This window comes from Salmo trutta, chromosome 26 (genome assembly GCF_901001165.1).
Source record: "Salmo trutta chromosome 26, fSalTru1.1, whole genome shotgun sequence".
NCBI lineage: Eukaryota > Metazoa > Chordata > Actinopteri > Salmoniformes > Salmonidae > Salmo > Salmo trutta.
In genome coordinates this window covers 28,860,436-28,881,370 of record NC_042982.1, presented here as the reverse complement: position 1 = coordinate 28,881,370, position 20,935 = coordinate 28,860,436, and the positions used below count along the sequence as shown (strand labels likewise).

Here is a 20,935-nt window from a genome sequence, read left to right as displayed (position 1 = left end):
TCAGTAACAGTTAGTTATTCAACATTTTGGTTCCCATTAGGTGGAATCACAGGCCAAAAATCTTCAGAAGTGAGATTGAACTCACCTCCCCTATATCCCCCAATCCTCAAAATGTAGGCATGTTTATGTACTGTTTAGTAGCTTATGAAGCATATCCAATTTCTAAGGTTCAGGTGAAAAAAATGTGAGTGTGAAGGTGGGGGATAAATGGCTTTTGATACACAGCTCTCTGCTCCAGGGACCTGTCCTGGGGGTAACATCCCCAGAGATAACCATAAGCTGTTTTTAAGACTTGGCATTAGGCTTTCATCTGTTTCTGGGCTCTCTTCAAGGGGCCAAGGCTCTCAACCTGGCCATGTTCAAGTGCCTTAGTTTTGGAAATACATTAGTTGGCCTATAGAACCACATTGTGTTCTTCACTTCTTCAAAGTACAGAGCACATGTGGATTCTGATGGGCCTTGAAGTTGCTAATAGTGCAGTAACATCGTAATTACTACTACAGTATTACTGTAGCACTGTTATCACTCAGCAAGTGTCCTGTTTGTCAGTGATCAGTCATCTCATGGACCACCTCAGTCAAACTCTACCTGCCATTTTCTTTTCTCCGCTGTAAAAACAACCCATGAATTCCCCTATGTTACTCCTACTGTACATCTCAAGGGGCCATATAGGCCGGTTCCACGCCAGAGGGAGCTGAATTAGTTTTTTGTATCTGAGTGTTCGGGCAATTTTTACCTAGTAACTTTTTTGGGAGGAAGTATGTTTGAAATGCTTTTTACATTTGTATCATGATGAAAGTGGGCATTTTAGGCCCCTTTTAGACCTATACACTGAGTGTACAAAATATTAGGAACACCTGTTCTTTCCATGACATAGACTGACCAGGTGAATCCAGTTAAAAGCTAAGATCCCTTACTGATGTCACTTGTTAAATCCACTTCAATCAGCGTAGATGAAGGGGAGGAGACAGGTTAGAGGATTTTGAATCCTTGAGACATGGATTGCGTATGTGTGCCATTGAAAGGGTGAATGTGTAAGACAGATGATTTAAGTGCCTTTGAACGGGGTATGGTAGTAGGAGCCAGGAGCACCAGTTTGAGTGTGTCAAGAACTACAACACTGCTGGGTTTTTCCACACTCTACAGTGTCCCGTGTATCAAAAATGGTCCACCAGCCAAAGGACATCCAGCCAACTGGACACAACTGTGGGAAGCATTGGAGTCAACATGGGCCAGCATCCCTGTCGAATGCTTTCAACACCATATAGAGTACTTGTCCCGACGAATTGAGGCTGTTCTGAGGGCAAAGGGGGTGCAACTCAATATTAGGAAGGTGTTTTGTACACTCAGTGTACATGCCTCCTGTAAGGCCTTCTGATCCGTGTATCATACATGATACAGACAACATCTTGGTATCTTTATAATCCTTATAGTGTATGCTAACATATTGGAGTATGTCTAGATTCTGAAATACACATTTTCACAGTAATTTATTCAACATTAAAACAATTAATATGAATATCTCAAATCTACCCTTTTTGAGATTGGAACAAAATACTCTTCAAAACACATATTTCCAGAGTGGGCTCTGATACTTTTTATGATTTTATAGATAGAAATTGACATTATAGGTCATTAACCAATCACAGCCCTCCTTTAGGATTGAACATTCAGCAAATCACCAGCAGACGGAGTTCGAATCCATTTACCATTAACTGTGTTGGTGGTGCTCATTGATCAGAACTTCAGAATTAGCAAAGCCCTCTCTGGAAATGTGATGTACTTGCAGAGTATATTGTTATGAACAAAATGTCTTAAAATTAACAAAACCTAAAAGGGTTGTTTTGAGATATTCATATTCCTATTTTTAATGTTGAATAAATTACATTGAAAATGTATATTTCAAAATCTAGCCATTACTCCATATGTTAAAGCACACTATAAGGAGAATAATGACACTAATATGTTGTCTGTATCATGTATCGTTCATGAATCATACGGTCTTACAGGAGGCATGTATAGGTCTAAAAAGGGCCTAAATGGCCACTTTCATCAGGAGTTTATCAAAAATCATTTGTGATACAAATGTAAAAAGCATTTCAAACATGCTTCCTCCCAATTAAGTTTCTATGTGAGAATTGCCAGAACATTCTGAGACCAAAAATATTTTCCGCTGCCATGGAATCACCCTATAGGTACAGTTGAAGTCGGAAGTTTACATACACCTTAGCCAAATACATTTAAACTCAGTTTTTCACAATTCCTGACATTTAATCCGAGTAAAAATGTCCTGTCTTAGGTCAGTTAGGATCACCACTTTATTTTAAGAATGTGAAATGTCAGAATAATAGTAGAGAGAGTGATTTATTTCAGCTTTTATTTCTTTCATCACATTCCCAGTGGGTCAGAAGTTTACATACACTCAATTACTATTTGGTAGCATTGCCTTTAAATTGTTTAACTTGGGTCAAACATTTCGGGTAGTCTTCCACAAGCTTCCCACAATAAGTTGGGTGAATTTTGGCCCATTTCTCCTGACAGAGCTGGTGTAACTGAGTCAGGTTTGTAGGCCTCCTTTCTCGCAGACTTTTTCAGTTCTGCCCACAAATGTTCTATGGGATTGAGGTCAGGGCTTTGTGATGGCCACTCCAATACCTTGACTTTGTTGCCCTTAAGCCATTTTGCCACAACTTTGGAAGTATGCTTGGGGTCATTTTCCATTTGGAAGACCCATTTGCGACCAAGCTTTAATTTCCTGACTGATGTCTTGAGATTTTGTTTCAATATATCAACATAATTTTTCTTCCTCGTGATGCCATCTATTTTGTGAAGTGCACCAGTCCCTCCTGCAGCAAAGCACCCCCACAACATGATGCTGGCACCCCCTGTGCTTCACGGTTGGGATGGTGTTCTTCGGCTTGCATGCCTCCCCCTTTTTCCTCCAAACATAACGATGGTCATTATGACCAAACAGTTTTATTTTTGTTTCATCAGACCAGAGGACATTTCTCCAAAAAGTACAATCTTTGTCCCCAACCATAGTCTGGCTTTTTTATGGTGGTTTTGGAGCAGTGGCTTCTTCCTTGCTGAGCGGCCTTTCAGGTTATGTTGATATAGGACTCGTTTTACTGTGGATATAGATACTTTTGTACCTGTTTCCTCCAGCATCTTCACAAGGTCCTTTGCTGTTGTTCTGGGATAGATTTGCACTTTTCACACCAAAGTACATTCATCTCTAGGAGACAGAACGCGTCTCTTTCCTGAGCGGTATAATGGCTGCGTGGTCCCATGGTGTTTATACCTGTGTACTATTGTTTGTACAGATGAACATGGTACCTTCAGGCATTTGGAAATTGCTCCCAAGGATGAACCAGACTTGTGGAGGTCTACAATTTATTTTTCTGAGGTCTTGGCTGATTTCTTTTGATTTTCCCATGATGTCAAGCAAAGAGGCAACTGAGTTTGAAGGTAGGCCTTGAAATACATCCACAGGTACACCTCCAATTGACTCAAATGATGTCAATTAGTCTATCAGAAGTTTCTAAAGCCATTACATAATTTTCTGGAATTTTACAAGTTGTTTAAAGGCACAGTCAACTTAGTGTATGTAAACTTCTGACCCACTGGAATTGTGATACAGTGAATTATAAGTTAAATAATCTGTCTGTAAACAATTGTTGGAAACATTACTTGTGTTATGCACAAAGTAGATGTCCTAACCGACTGCCAAAACTATCGTTTTTTAACAAGAAATGTGTGGAGTGGTTGAAAAACAAGTTTTAATGACTCCAACCTACGTGCATGTAAACTTCCAACTTCAACTGTATTTAAGTAATATGTTGTTGGCCCCACCTAGTCTTCCAGTGGCATTAGAGAACCTTCCACCCTATTGCTTACTCCCATCAGTTTCCATCAGATCTGAAAACTATGAAGGGATAAAGGGTTATTTTGGGGCTGGGCATTTACAGTATCTCTAGCTGGGCTTATGTTTGGAGTTGGAGGGTGATTCATTCTGCTTGTCTTTCCTGTGCACACCATTGGTCAGGGTCACCGTCTTCCCCCTCCTCCTTGTCCTGCTCCTCCTATTCCGTGCACCCCCAGCAACACCAGGCCCATGCGCTATGACCACCTCTGTAATCTTAGCCTGACCTTTCCTCAAAATCACTTTCTGTTGCTCATTGTCTGATTTTAATCTGCACCACTGCTGCCCGCCTGGATATTTATAGCGCTGTACTCGCTAAAGGCACAGAGGTTTTCAGGAGCTTGCCCCTCCCTCCCAGAGACCCATCCAGCTGAGCACTCTAGGCCTCTCATTTTACAAAGAAAGTTGCACTCAGACTCAGTCCAATGTGTTTTTAATGTCTTTCAGTACTAAATATTAATCTTGAAAATACAGCTTCATAATGAGGAGGGTGTTTACAAAGCTTGGTGGGAGGTTTAGTCTGATCAGGCAAACGTCAGCAATGTAAGGATTTTCTGTTGGTGAAATTCAAATTATTAATGAATCATTGGACTACGACAGTTTTCCGACCAGGTGTTCAAGGAATGGTAGTGTTTATTTATGGTTTATTTGTCCTAAAAATCTATATAAACTGATTATATAGGCTGCATGTGAGCAGACCAACACCAGTGCTGGCCTGGCAGGCACATGATCAGGGATATCCCGAAGCAGTGGTGGCTCCCTTCAACACCATCTAAGTTAGAAGTCTGACTCATATTGTGGAGTTAGTTAAAGCCATAAGTAACTGCATAGCTATCCGTTCCAAACCAGAGCCAAAATACGGGGCAGGAAACCTGCAGAGAGGGGCTATTAGTTATCAGTGGACCGTGTCTCTTGGAGTGCACTCCAGTGCAGTAAATGCATCGAAGTGCTCAGTGATGCGTGCAGTGATGCGTGCAGCTGTGAAATGTGGAGTAAATTGGCTTTGCCCTGGCATAGAGGGCTTGTGTCATGTGCTCAACTGGGTACAGCCCAGATGGAATTCAGCTTCTCAGGTTAAATTTTAATTCCTTTGGCTATCTGTACACTTAAGCCAAGGGCTCTAAATCTAGCAGCACATGGCAGTGTAGCTAATCTCTTTCTATGGGCAAAGAGGATATTTTGTCTTGCATTGAGTGTTTATCCATTGATACTCTTAGTTAGATTATTTATGTGATGACTCATGCATGTTGCGACCGGACTTTTGACCGAAGAATCTTAGTTCCATAATGGTTGGGAATGATTACTTGTGGTGGGAGAGGTTGTTATTGTAAAGTGGGGGTGACCGGGCCGACTTCACAAAGATAATCTGTCAAATCTTTATTTAGAAATGAATGACTCTAGGAAAGGGCAAACATTTTATTTGAAAAATATATGAATTCATCCCTTTCGAAATAAATATCCTAGTAGTTATCAACCACCTTTCTTTCACCCATCCTGTGTTTTCAGATCAGTGTACAAAAGGAGATTAGGATAGGAGTCTATAAAAACAACACCTGTTGAGAAGCTGGCTCCACTCTGATTACGTCTGTCTGTCTGTCTGTCTGTCTGTCTGTCTGTCTGTCTGTCTGTCTGTCTGTCTGTCTGCTCCAGGAGTGTACTGGACCCAGCTGATCTCTCTCTCTACTTCTCAACCAAACTTTACTCTAATGTCCAACAGGTATTTGTTGTTATCAAAGTGATTACAAAACCAAACAATTTGCTTCTGTAACTAACACAGTTGTAAGAAGCATTAGACATTGGTAAACTGTAACATTTTGAATAAAATGATGTTTTTGTGACTAAACGAAGGACAGTAGAGCTTGTAGAACATGTCTGTCTTCATATTTTGTACAGGAGGTGCTGCTTATGTTAGGAATGTACTGGGTCGTTTTATTGCTGGGCTCTAAAACTAGCAGCACATGGCAGTGTAGTTAATCTCTTCCTATGGGCAAAGAGGATATTTTGTCTTGCATTGAGTGTTTATCCATTGATACTCTTAGTTAGATTATTCATGTAGATTATTCGCAGCACGCGCTCCAGCAGGTATATTTCACCCCCAAAGCCAATTCCTCCTTCGGCCGCCTTTCCTTCCAGTTCTCTGCTGCCAATGACTGGAACGAACTGCAAAAATCACTGATGCTGGAGACTCATATCTTTCTCACTAGCTTTAAGCACCAGCTGTCAGAGCAGCTCACAGATCACTGCACCTGTACATAGCCCATCTGTAAATAGCCCATCCAACTACCTCATCCCCATATTGTTATTTATTTTATTGATTTATTTTGCTCCTTTGCACCCCAGTACCGCTACTTGCACACTCATCTTCTGCACATCTATCACCCCAGTGTTTAATTTGCCATACTGTAATAATTTCGCCACTATGGCCTATTTATTGCCTCACCCCCCCCTTATCCTACCTCATTTGCACACACTGTATATATCAAATCAAATGTATTTATATAGCCCTTCTTAGATAAGCTGATATCTCAAAGTGCTGTACAGAAACCCAGCCTAAAACCCCAAACAGCAAGCAATGCAGGTGTAGAAGCATGGTGGCTAGGAAAAACTCCCTAGAAAGGCCAAAACCCAGGAAGAAACCTAGAGAGGAACCAGGCTATGAGGGGTGGCCAGTCCTCTTCTGGCTGTGCCGGGTGGAGATTATAACAGAACATGACCAAGATGTTCAAATGTTCATAAATGACCAGCAGGGTCAAATAATAATAATCACAGTAGTTGTCGAGGGTGCAACAGGTCAGCACCTCAGGAGTAAATGTCAGTTGGCTTTTCAAAGCCGATCATTGAGAGTATCTCTACCGCTCCTGATGTCTCTAGAGAGTTGAAAACAGCAGGTCTGGGACAGGTAGCACGTCTGGTGAACAGGTCAGGGTTCCATAACCGCAGGCAGAACAGTTGAAACTGGAGTATATATATATATATATATATATATATATATATATATATATATATATATATATATAATTTCTCTATTGTATTATTGACTGTATGTTTGTTTATTCCATGTGTAACTCTGTTGTTTGTGCCGCAGTGCTTTGCTTTATCTTGGCCAGGTGGCAGTTGTAAATGAGAACTTGTTCTCAACTGGCCTACCTGGTTAAATAAAGGTGAAATAAAAAATACAAAATTGCTTATTAATGCAAGTGCGCACCAGCAAGAGGCCGTTGTTTGGTTAGCGATGTTTCTGTAGCGCTCAAGTTATTGCAGAGTTTGCAAATCAAATAGACACTGGATTGATGCAAATAATCATGATATCACTCACTTCTTTGTAGTTAACATTTAATTGAGAAGGTTTGTGGGAAGCCTTTCATACCAAAAGTAGGTTAGAATTAGCGTAATCGCTAACGGCTACACAGGCTCGAACACACACACAAACACACACACACAGGGGTGTTCCTGTGCCATTTCAGAAATTTGCAGGAAAATACAAATCACTGATGCATGTTGTTCATGTCTTATGATTAACTGATTAACTAATAACTGATTAACTAATAAGTTCAATACATTTAGTTGATTTCCTACTCGGTACCTTTTTGATATTGTTGAATTTTGTTTTAATGTCTGGATTCCGTGAATCAGTCCGCGTTCTCTGCAAGGCAGATTTTATAGGGCACTATGTTTCCAAATGCATTTGTGATACAAATTCCATCCAAGTTATGGGACCGATATTAGCATTTTGCACTCATGTTCAAATCATGGGATTTGTGCCACAAAAGCTAAAATGTTAGCATTTGGAACAGTGCCAGGGAAATAAAACCAAAGCATGGATTGCTGTCATACCTTGTCCATTGACTGCTTACAGGGTAAGGAAACCAAGGTAATTTTGTTGAACTATTCCTTTAAGTTATTGGTTTCCGTGCTGTTAGCTGGGGTTTGATCCTTGTGTGGAATGTGTTTGTGTGGTCACAGAGAGATGAGGGGGGTTTGATCCTTGTGTGGAATGTGTTTGTGTGGTCACAGAGAGATGAGTGGGGTTTGATCCTTGTGTGGAATGTGTTTGTGTGGTCACAGAGAGATGAGTGGAGTTTGAGGTGTTAAGACTAGCCCCCTCCTCCTTAGCCTAATAACTCTCTCTCTCTCACTCTCACTCACATACACACACACACACACACACACACACACACACACACACACACACACACACACACACACACACACACACATCCTTCTGGTTTATTGGTTCAAAGAGGCTGCTTGTTCTTAGTTGCCCTCTTCATGTTTGTAACCCGATATTTTTTATTCCAGTATTGTTTTAAAGGGTTGAGATGTGAGGAAAGGTTCAGACGTGTGTGTGTGTGTGTTTTCTCTTGCCTTACCCTGTGTCAGACTCATTGACCTGTGACCTGCAGTGAGATGTTGATCAAACGCTGGTCAGGTCACTCTTCCAGAAGTGTTTGCAAGGCAGATGAAATAGATTTAGCTTAAGAGAAGCATTAGGAGGTGAATGACAATCAATGGATTAATGATGACAAAAGTTCCTTTAACTGTTTAATTGTTAGCCTTCATGTACAGGTACAATACCTGGGTAAATGAGAGACTATAAGTATGTCAAAAGATTAGAACAACAAGCAAATACATTTTTGAAAACCTTACATCAGACTTTAAGAGAAAGCTAGTCTTACCCTCAGTTAAAGTTATTTTACACTAAAGCTACCTTATTCAGGACATAATGTGTAACTAGTCTCTGACTGGTCTTCTGGTAATCCACACATTATCCAATGTCGCTGATTCCAGGGCTGACATGAAGGAAGTGCTGCGTTTACAGTGACCTTTGACCCTCTGTTGCTCACGATGACCCTTGCACAGCACACCACCATACTTGCAGCTCAATACCAACTTCACAGTTCACCAACACAGCACCGTCATTGTGTGTATCGTGTCGTATCCCAGTCAACAAAACAAAACACCCCTTTTCCCAGATTATCCATGTTAACCATTGACTTTCCAGCCTCATTCACTGTCATTTCTTTGTTTTTTTGGGATGATTATGAAGCCTGTAGACTGGCTGCTTGAGGCTTTTAGTACCCTGAGCATAAAAGGCTCTCAGACAGCCTGTTTTCTTTAAAGCAGCAGCAGCCACGTCAGTCAGAAGCAGCTCTTACGAGGCCTGCGTTTGGCAGATGCACAGACTAAGACGAGCGGCGAGCGCAGGGCTTACCTTTTGAAGTACTGCTGGGGTGGGGGTGAAGGGAGGGAAATACTGTTATGGATGTATGCCTGTTTAACCCTACAGTCACCTGCGGCTGGCAGTTTATCCCAGACCTCGTTGACCCTGTCCACAGCTCCACACTTCATAACAGCAATCAACAGCTGTTTCAGAATGTTCCTAGTACGCAGAGGGGGTCCAGATTGTGGTAGTCATGTAACTGGGAGATTTGGCTCAAATCAAATAAAAAACTCTCCATGCTTGTTTGCTTAGCTTAGCTGATCTTGGCTGAGAAACTGACAAAGAAGCCTCACAATAGAGAGAACACACTGTCTGATGTCAGTTGTCGTATGTGAATGTTTTGTAATCGGAGCGATCGGTCGGCCCTAGATCGTATAAAAAAAAGTATGCAATTGTTGAGGATGAGGCAGAACTAAAATGCCTGTTAAAATACTAATCAGAGAGTGTCTCTTTAGCTTTGCTGAAGCAGGGATGACGAATGCTTGACAGTGTCCCTCTCATCCTTGGAAAATTCAGCTGTTAATTAAAAATGCACTGCCAAAGACGACATCTTGATTTAAAGGCCTGGCACTCATGTTTATTTTTAGCTTCTCTATTAGTCGCTGCATTTGATTGTGAGCACGTTTTCAAAAGAGAGCATTTCCCATCTGCCTCCTCAGGACTCCTATCCTGAGAATAGGGCTCTCTTTCTTTAGCTGACCTAAGATAGGAAAAATCATATGCTGTTAATTGCTAGGTTTTCCTCAACACTGGGGCAAGATGTACAAATCCACTGTTCTTACTGGTTTGTTACAGACAGAGGGTCCTCTTTGCCACATATGGCCCTCTTGAAGTCACACCAGACTCTTCCGCACATAAACCTGTCTTCACATGTGACTCACATGCTACACATACAGCAAGACGTACTGCCTGTGGTCCGCCACTCGGGTGACCAGCTGGCGTGACTCAGTGTTTAGTTGACGCTCATAGGATTGCCATGGAGGAGGGCCAGGAATGCCCACGACTAATGAGCCAGCCCAGACCAGTGCACTCTGTGATCCATGCGTGCTAGAGCTGAGGTAGTACTTATATCCCTGGATATTGGCCCACTGCAAGGCAAGCTGACATGGGATAACTTCAAGCTGATACTTCAGCCTCTCGAGATGTGAGAGAGAGAGAAAGGGAGGCAGGGAGGGAGAAAAGGGCCTTGGCTGATTACAGCATCCTGAGGAAATGTGGGAGATGGGCAGATGGCAGATAAGGCCATCGATTAGAAGGCTCTGGGGAACAGGAAGTGAGACAAGAGAGATAAAGGGAGGTAGAGGGGAGCCCAGCATCTAAGGGTGTTTTCACATATAGTCCACTTTGGTTATTTTAATCTTAGTCCTCTTTAAAGTGATCTCTAGGGTAAAAAAAAGCTCAACTCAGTTCTCTTTGTATTCACACTGCCCTTGCCTTTGAGTGAGGACTCAGCTTTCTTGCCAGTTCACTTTAACATTTTTGTTGTCTGAGTCCTCTTTCCATAATATAGTTCAGGACAAGCCATACCATTTAGGAAGCTAATAGATCATTATAATCCAAACATATTAACATGTAAATATTACTTGTAACAGGATAAATAGCAGAAGAATAACTGCAGATTGAATAATGCTTGAAAAGTATATTCAATGTAGGCTACTGACCCTTTATAAAAGCCCCCCTTTTCGCCTAAAATGACATACCCAAATCTAACTGCCTGTAGCTCAGGCCCTGAAGCAAGGATATACATAATCTTGGTACCATTTAAAAGCAAACACTTTGAAGTTTGTGGAAATGTGAATTGAATGTAGGAGAATATAACACAATAGATCTGGTAGAAGAAAATACAAAGAAAAAAACAACTGTTTTTTTTCTACCACCATCTTTGAAATGCAACAAAGGTCCCAGTTCTAGCTGTCACTCTGGTTGTAATTCCGATGGTGTCCACAAGATGACAGCAGTGTATGTGCAAAGTTTCAGACGGATAACTTGAAGTATGAGCAAACTGTATGACATTTAGTGCGACGTCACCCAGGTACATTTGCGCAAATGGTGAAGGAGACATTTGCATTCATATTACATTTTTCTGCAAGAATATCATCAAATCTGTGTACTTGGACTTTGATTCAGCTTTTCCAGTATTAGTCGCCATATTATGTTCAAGTTCAAAATTTGCAAAACAACCAGTTTTCATAACTTCATAACTCTGAATATTCTTTTAATTTTTGTCCAAAAGGAAAAGGCATGCTGTCGCACAAGGTTAGTAGCTACATTTTACGACAGATACAGGGTTTCCGGATACTCCCGTAAAGCCCCGCTCATTGGCTATCTAGCTAGCTTTGTTTGACCCCGATTGGTGCTTATTTGACAAACTTAGAGTCATTCAAGTGAAGACCACCCGTGTCATCGGCGTGCCATGAAGGCATCGCTCTCTGACCCAATATGGTCTCCTATAGGATATACTACACCCCTAATGATATAGCGAAGTCTGGTTACGTTCTAGGATCTCTGAGGAATACATACAAATGTGATTTGACTTGTTGAAACAACGTTTAGGGTTACATTTTCACAGATTCCCTTCTTTGCAAATTGAACGAGTGGAAATACAAAATTGGTCGTGCATGCTATATGGACCTTTTTAGGATATGAAAAAGGATTTTATCTAACAAAACGACACTTCATGTTATCTCCGGGACCCTTTGGATGATAAACCAGAGCAAGATTTCAGAATGTAAGTACACATTTCACCTTCAGAGGTGAATTTATCAAACCTATTGCAGTGAAAAAAGTGTTTTGTTGTTAGGAGCTCCCCTCAAACAATAGCATGGCATTTTTTCGCAGTAATATCTACTGTAAATTGGACAGTGCTATTATATTAACAAGAATTGAATCTTTCAGCTGATATAAGACACTTATGTACCGACATTTGTTATTTCTCTAAAATCTGCATGCAGCGCCTTGTGTCACGATCGATTTACAACTGTAACTGTCCCGTTGATGGGACGCCTATCCCTACGAAGTCTATTAGAGCTTGCATTGATTTTGTACCCTATGATGTGATTCTCACCAAATATGTTGGCATTTTCTCACATTATTCAAACCCCACAATCAAAAAAATTAAGTTATTTCGTAGCCTATAGATCACGTCACAAACAAATCATTTAAACATTGTGTCAGTACAGAACTTTTAGGGAATTTCCGTGCATCCTTGACAATCGCTACTCAATGATCAAAAACAGCACGTTTCTTTATGCCAACCTGCCTGTGCATCTTCTCTCATTTGTGGCACCAATGCTAAGGGTTATGGGCAAGGGAACAGTGTTGCAGTAGCCTAGTGTGTGGTACTGGAATAATGACAAGTGGACCTGGAGAGCTTTGTGTTCACATTGCACTAAAAAATGGAATCGGACCGTGGACTTCAAGCAAACCGAACTCAGTCCACCTCTCAGGAAGGTCTCAGTTCGGTTTTCTTCGGGGCTCTCTTGAGGAGTCTGAGTTACTTTCAAGTGTTCACACTGCACAAAAAAATTTACTGAACCGCACTAAGGGTTTTTGCTGTCCTCTCAGAGCAGAGAGGGGAGTTGTTATGGAGATGTTTACAGGCATGCTCATTGGAACCCTCCTAGCCCCCTGCGTGACAGCGTTTGATTGACTCTCCGTCAGGAAGCAGGAAAACCATGTGTCGTCGTCCTCCATTTACTGTTCCCATCTTCTACCACAACAGTCCCTCCATGGGTGGCACGACCCATTTGTCTAAAGCATTATCTGGCTCCATAAGTGGCTCAATCCAGGAGACGGTGCAAATAGTCATTATTTTGACTGTGTTTTTTTATGTACATTGAATCTGTATGAAGCTGCACCTCCAAACAATGCTGCTCAATTGTCTGTAGCGAGAGGCCACATTAGCTAGTGTTTGTCAATTGAGACCAACTGGCAGTTAATAATGTCCACTGTGCTACTAGTGAAGCTCTATTATACTTGAAATGCCAGTATTTCTTGCATAATGAGTGTATGGTCATTGAAATATGATGATAATAGGTTTTTATTGACACATGGAAATAAGAATGCGTAACACTTGGGCTTGAAATTGTTATTATACCTGTGTAGTAACACTGTAGTATTAACATATTGTAATTGCATTTTTGTTATAACATAAAAGGAACAGTGACTGCTACTTATACCATTTGCATAACTAAAATTACTTTAGTTTATGTTGCGGTGCTAGTCAAAAAACACTAGCATAACATTTAATAATATAAATGCAAGTATTGACTGGTGTTTCTAATATTTTGCATGACAAATTCAAACCTCTCTATGCTCCCTTTAGTTGTTCAAGTAAAATAATTCAAATTGTATTTCTTTATGTGATTAAGGTTTAATTTTCTGACTTTAAATTGCCTGCTTGAAACTAATGGTGTTGCAGTAAAGTGCAGGTGGATATTTCTCCTAGCCAAAATGGCCTGGGCCAATTAGAACTGCAGATATCAGAGCAGCAGGTGTCCTTAGAGAATCTGTTCAACTGTTGAATGTGTTTTGGGACCATGGCAGGATGGTCCCAAAACCAGGGGACCATGTTGGAAACAAGTGGATTTCATGTTATCCCCAGGGTAATACTCTGTGCATCTTTTTCCCTCAGAAAATAAAATCAATCATTTAGAATTCCAAAATGTAATCCTGAACCCTTTCCTCTATTGTTCATAAACCAGTGACAAACCGTCTAATGGTTTGATGTAGTTTCCTTTCACCTAATCTGCAAGATGGTGTCATCAACAGCCAGAGGTTTTGACACAGAAGCAGTGGTTGGCTAGCATTTACTGTGACTTGTTTTCCATAGAGTGGGAAAGCTTTTTTTTCTGGGTGGCTAGCCTGGGTTGTAATGGGTGGCTAGCCTTGTGGGGTGGTAAGGGGAAGCCTTGGGCGTGTCTGTGCTGCTGTAGGCCATGTTATCTACGTGTGAAACCTTCCTCTCTGCACAGACCAGGCTGCTACTCACCTCCTGCTGACATCAAGTGAAGGTCTGGAGAGATCACACAGAGTGAACTGCATGGCCCACTACCTCGCTCTCAATTAGCAGGGCTACCTTTCAATTGGTGTGTGTGTGTGTGTGTGTGTGTGTGTGTGTTCCCTGCCCAGCTTCCTCACCCAGGTTTTTGCTGACTCTGGGCATCTGCAACAAATAAAATAATCAATCATGTCCTTTAGGGCAGCAGCTGCACTGGATGTAATTGTTCCTTTTCTGCCATTAACGTTGATTTAGTTTTCCTTGTAGTGGGCAGAGTTTTTCTTGCGGCTGCTGCCTAGTTTCCTTCAGCATTACTGTCAAGCTTATGTCCTTCCTAGCCAGCCAGCCAGGCAAGCACATCCCTCTCCCAATGATCCTCCGTTGTTAGGCGGAAACCATATGGTTGGCTCCCTGATCCTATTTGAAAGGGTTTACCTTGGGGGTGGCATGCGTGTTTGTGTGTAGCTGGCTGAGAGGGCTGCTCTCTGCTAATGACCCAGGCCTGCCCTTCTACCCCTGGCTGTACTGAGTCTCTGCTGCAGTAGCATCTTCACCGTATAGGGCCTAGGCTGACTAAGCCCCCTTCTACCCCTGGCTGTACTGAGTCTCTGCTACAGTAGCCTCTTCACCGTATAGGGCCTAGGCTGACTAAGCCCCCTTCTGCCCCTGGCTGTACTGAGTCTCTGCTACAGCAGCATCTTCACCGTATAGGGCCTAGGCTGACTAAGCCCCCTTCTACCCCTGGCTGTACTGAGTCTCTGCTGCAGTAGCATCTTCACCGTATAGGGCCTAGGCTGACTAAGCCCCCTTCTGCCCCTGGCTGTACTGAGTCTCTGCTGCAGTAGCATCTTCACCGTATAGGGCCTAGGCTGACTAAGCCCCCTTCTGCCCCTGGCTGTACTGAGTCTCTGCTGCAGTAGCATCTTCACCGTATAGGGCCTAGGCTGACTAAGCCCCCTTCTGCCCCTGGCTGTACTGAGTCTCTGCTGCAGTAGCATCTTCACCGTATAGGGCCTAGGCTGACTAAGCCCCCTTCTACCCCTGGCTGTACTGAGTCTCTGCTACAGTAGCATCTTCACCGTATAGGGCCTAGGCTGACTAAGCCCCCTTCTGCCCCTGGCTGTACTGAGTCTCTGCTGCAGTAGCATCTTCACCGTATAGGGCCTAGGCTGACTAAGCCCCCTTCTGCCCCTGGCTGTACTGAGTCTCTGCTGCAGTAGCATCTTCACCGTATAGGGCCTAGGCTGACTAAGCCCCCTTCTGCCCCTGGCTGTACTGAGTCTCTGCTGCAGTAGCATCTTCACCGTATAGGGCCTAGGCTGACTAAGCCCCCTTCTGCCCCTGGCTGTACTGAGTCTCTGCTGCAGTAGCATCTTCACCGTATAGGGCCTAGGCTGACTAAGCCCCCTTCTGCCCCTGGCTGTACTGAGTCTCTGCTGCAGTAGCATCTTCACCGTATAGGGCCTAGGCTGACTAAGCCCCCTTCTGCCCCTGGCTGTACTGAGTCTCTGCTGCAGTAGCATCTTCACCGTATAGGGCCTAGGCTGACTAAGCCCCCTTCTGCCCCTGGCTGTACTGAGTCTCTGCTGCAGTAGCATCTTCACCGTATAGGGCCTAGGCTGACTAAGCCCCCTTCTACCCCTGGCTGTACTGAGTCTCTGCTACAGTAGCATCTTCACCGTATAGGGCCTAGGCTGACTAAGCCCCCTTCTACCCCTGGCTGTACTGAGTCTCTGCTACAGTAGCATCTTCACCGTATAGGGCCTAGGCTGACTAAGCCCCCTTCTGCCCCTGGCTGTACTGAGTCTCTGCTGCAGTAGCATCTTCACCGTATAGGGCCTTGGCTGACTAAGCCCCCTTCTGCCCCTGGCTGTACTGAGTCTCTGCTGCAGTAGCATCTTCACCGTATAGGGCCTAGGCTGACTAAGCCCCCTTCTGCCCCTGGCTGTACTGAGTCTCTGCTACAGTAGCATCTTCACCGTATAGGGCCTAGGCTGACTAAGCCCCCTTCTGCCCCTGGCTGTACTGAGTCTCTGCTACAGTAGCATCTTCACCGTATAGGGCCTAGGCTGACTAAGCCCCCTTCTACCCCTGGCTGTACTGAGTCTCTGCTACAGTAGCATCTTCACCGTATAGGGCCTAGGCTGACTAAGCCCCCTTCTGCCCCTGGCTGTACTGAGTCTCTGCTACAGTAGCATCTTCACCGTATAGGGCCTAGGCTGACTAAGCCCCCTTCTGCCCCTGGCTGTACTGAGTCTCTGCTACAGTAGCATCTTCACCGTATAGGGCCTAGGCTGACTAAGCCCCCTTCGCCCTTGCTAGCTAAAGAGCAGGACTGACCCCGGGGGCACATACAGCTTTGTAACTCCAACACAATACCATGCAGTACAGTTAATGGGGGCTCTTATTCTTACAGGACCAAGAGCCTCTTCTGTGTCAGAGAGCAGATAAAGAAGGCAGGAGAAGCCAGGCTGAATGTACTGTGTTGTGTGTATGTAGCAGTACACTAGCTGAATGTACTGTGCTGGGTGTGTGTAGCAGTAGACTAGCTGAATGTACTGTGTTGTGTGTATGTAGCAGTACACTAGCTGAATGTACTGTGCTGGGTGTATGTAGCAGTACACTAGCTGAATGTACTGTGCTGGGTGTGTGTAGCAGTAGACTAGCTGAATGTACTGTGTTGTGTGTATGTAGCAGTACACTATCTGAATGTACTGTGTTGTGTGTATGTAGCAGTACACTAGCTGAATGTACTGTGCTGGGTGTGTGTAGCAGTAGACTAGCTGAATGTACTGTGCTGGGTGTGTGTAGCAGTACACTATCTGAATGTACTGTGCTGGGTGTGTGTAGCAGTACACTAGCTGAATGTACTGTGTTGTGTGTGTGTAGCAGTACACTAGCTGAATGTACTGTGCTGGGTGTGTGTAGCAGTAGACTATCTGAATGTACTGTGCTGGGTGTGTGTAGCAGTACACTAGCTGAATGTACTGTGTTGTGTGTATGTAGCAGTACACTAGCTGAATGTACTGTGCTGGGTGTATGTAGCAGTAGTCTAGCTGAATGTACTGTGTTGTGTGTGTGTGTGTGTAGCAGTACACTAGCTGAATGTACTGTGCTGGGTGTGTGTAGCAGTACACTATCTGAATGTACTGTGTTGTGTGTATGTAGCAGTAGACTAGCTGAATGTACTGTGTTGTGTGTATGTAGCAGTACACTAGCTCAGTGGTTCCCAAACTTTTTATAGTCCCGTACCCCTTCAAACATTCAACCTCCAGCTGCGTACCCCCTCTAGCACCAGGGTCAGCACACTCTCAAATATAGTTTTTTGCCATCATTGTAAGCCTGCCACACACACACTATACAATATATTTATTAAACATAAGAATGAGTGTGAGTTTTTGTTACAACCCGGCTCGTGGGAAGTGATAAAAAGCTCTTATAGGACCAGGCCACAAATAATAATATAATAATCAATCATTTTGCTCTTTATTTAACCATCTTAAATATTAAACCTTAATTGTTCATCAAAGATAGTGAATAACTCACCACAGGTTAATGAGAAGGGTGTGCTTGAAAGGATGCACATAACTCTGCAATGTTGGGTTGTATTGGAGAGAGTCTCAGTCTTAAATCATTAAATCAGACAAGTGACAATTATGGTCACTAAAGAAAACTTTAAGCTCATCTCTCAATTCAATTTTTTAGTCAATACTTCGCCCCTTGATAACCAGTGCACTTCTGCATGCTGTAAAAGCGTTACATGGTCGCTGCCCATATCATTGCATAATGCAGAAAATATACGAGAGTTCAGGGGCCTTGCTTTAACAAAGTTAACTAGTTAACTGTAGTGTCCAAAACCTATTTCAAGCTGTCAGGCATTCCCTTGGCAGCAAGAGCCTCTCAGTGGATGCTGCAGTGTACCCAAGTTGTGTCGGGAGCAACTGCTTGCACGCGCGTTACCACTCCACTATGACTCCCTGTCATGGCTTTTGTGGCATCAGTACAGATACCAACACATCTTGACCACCAAAGTCCATTTGATGTCACAAAGCTGTCCAGTACTTTAAAAATATCCTCTCCTGTTGTTCGGGTTTCCAGTGGTTTGCAGAAAAGAATGTCTTCTTTAATTGACCCCCCATAAACGTAATGGACATATACCAGGAGCTGTGCCAGGCCCGCCACGTCTGTTGACTCATCCAGCTGTAATGCATAGAATTCACTGGCTAGTATGCAAAGCAGTAATTGTTTCAAAACATCTCCTGCCATGTCACTGATGCGTCGTGAAACAGTGTTGTTTGATGAAGGCATTGTCTGTATAGTTTTTTGGGCCTTTTTCCCCAGCATTGTCCCAGCCATATCCGCAGCAGCAGGAAGAATGAAGTCCTCCACAATAGTATGGGGCTTGCCTGTCCTAGCCACTCGGTAGCTTAGGCATAGGCAAGATGCAGTAGATGGTATAGAGTACAGTAAATACATATGAGATGAGTAATGTAAGGTATGTAAACATTATATAAAGTGGCATTGTTTAAGTGACTAGTGATACATTTATTACATCCAATTTTTATTTATTAAAGTGGCTAGAGATTTGAGTCAATATGTTGGCAGCAGCCACTCAATGTTAGTGATGGCTATTTAACAGTCTGATGGCCTTGAGATAGAAGCTGTTTTTCAGTCTCTAGGTCCCAGCTTTGATGCACCTGTACTGACCTCGCCTTCTGGATGGTAGCGGGGTGAACAGGCAGTGGCTCGGGTAGTTGTTGTCCTTGAGGATCTTTTTGGCCTTCCTGTGACATCGGGTGCTGTAGGTGTCCTGGAGGGCATGTAGTTTGTCCCCGGTGATGCGTTGGGCAGACCGCACCACCCTCTGGAGAGCCTTGCAGTTGTGGGCGGAGCAGATTCCGTACCAGGCGGTGATACAGCCCGACAGGATGCTCTCGATTGTGCATCTGTAAAGGTTTGTGAGTGTTTTCGGTGACAAGCCACATTCTTCAGCCTCCTGAGGTTGAAGAGGCGCTGCTGCAGGTGGACCATTTCAGTTTGTCCGTGATGTGTACACCGAGGAACTTAAAATGTTCCACCTTCTCCACTACTGTCCCGTCAATATGGATAGGTATGTGTCTCTATGGATGCAGGCCTTACTTTTTTTTAAACCATTAATATATTTTCTAGCAAATGGAATGAGCAGCAGCTACGTTTGGCTACATACGGACCGTTAGTGGAATTCCCACGCAAGAGTAACGGTTAATGTGATTGGATGTTAATTATAGCTGAATGTACTGTGCTGGGTGTGTAGCAGTACACTAGCTGAATGTACTGTGCTGGGTGTGTAGCAGTAGACTAGCTGAATGTACTGTGTGTGTGTAGCAGTACACTAGCTGAATGTACTGTGCTGGGTGTGTAGCAGCAGACTAGCTGAATGTACTGTGTGTGTGTGTAGCAGTACACTAGCTGAATGTACTGTGCTGTGTGTGTAGCAGCAGACTAGCTGAATGTACTGTGTGTGTGTGTAGCAGTACACTAGCTGAATGTACTGTGCTGGGTGTGTAGCAGTACACTAGCTGAATGTACTGTGCTGTGGGTGTAGCAGTAGACTAGCTGATGTACTGTGCTGGGTGTGTAGCAGTAGACTAACAGAACAGAGGGAAGAGACAGGCGCCCAAACCTTTGGGTTGTGTCTACAGGGAGCTCTAGTGTCTGTTGCATTTTCTTCCCCTCTCGTCTCATGTACTTTGAAGAGAGATTAAGAGAGATTAAATAAAATATTTGATTTCTGTTGGAAGAGAAAAGAAGCAGATATAGAGAATCATCGACTTTACAGACACACACACACACACACACACACACTTTGCAGCATACAGGCAGAACAGCGTTCCACTGTGTGCCTGTGTTTTTGACTGTGTGAGCCAGGAGGGACACAAAAGAGTTGTGCTCTAAACCATTATCTGCCATCATTCCCCTGGGCCTCCACTGTCTACGGCTGATCAATCCTGACATAGCTGCTGTGATGCCCTGCGTGTGTTAACATGTGTGTTAATGTGTGTGTTAACTTGTGTGTTAAAGTGTGTGCACTGGTATCTGCATTTATTATTCTGTAATTCAATATTGGTGCGTCAGTGTGTGTGTCTGTATAAGTAAAGTGTGTGTAATTGTGTTCGATATTCTGTGTGTGTGTGTGTGTGTGTGTGGCCCCGGTTATTTAGTATTGCTTGCCTGGAGGGGTTTGCTAATATTAGCCTGTACGATCATTAACATTTCTAATGAACGCAATTCCATTATTGTTGAGATGAATGAGGGGATATTGTCACAGGCTTTAGATTTATTAGATGAGCGGGGCAATGGTGGGAGAACGGCAACAAAAACATGATTGAGTTTAGCTCAGTCCTCTCACTTGAACGTCTAATCTTACACAACAAAATGCCCTGAGTCCATTTCAGGCCTCTCAAATTCAAGTGGCTTCTTTGGGACTGTGATAGCATGAAGACATCAATTTGTCAACGGAAATGAACTGACCTTGTTTAACACTCAGCAAATGGGAACCCAATGTGGCATAAGATGGCTGCCATATGTAATGCAAGGGGCATGGCGCTTTAAATCAATCTTCATCCAATCAACCTGAATCCAATAACTGAAAAGAACCAGGGACCCAATCAACTGGTCAATAGATGAAACCCAGCTAACATTTACAACATGCCGCTTGTCCAAGGGAAAATAAATACCTTGAGACTAGTGTTCAAACATGTTTGTCATGAATATGGGTCATGGGTGTTGTGAGGGGAAGTCCAGTAACAAGCAG

General features: G+C 43.3%; 1 protein-coding gene across 1 annotated transcript in view; it reads left to right on the top strand.

The window, feature by feature from the left end:
- The window catches only part of LOC115163594 (serine/threonine-protein kinase NLK), a 102,453-nt gene that overhangs the window by 1,800 nt on the left and 79,718 nt on the right, over window positions 1-20,935 (top strand). The window lies entirely within an intron of this gene.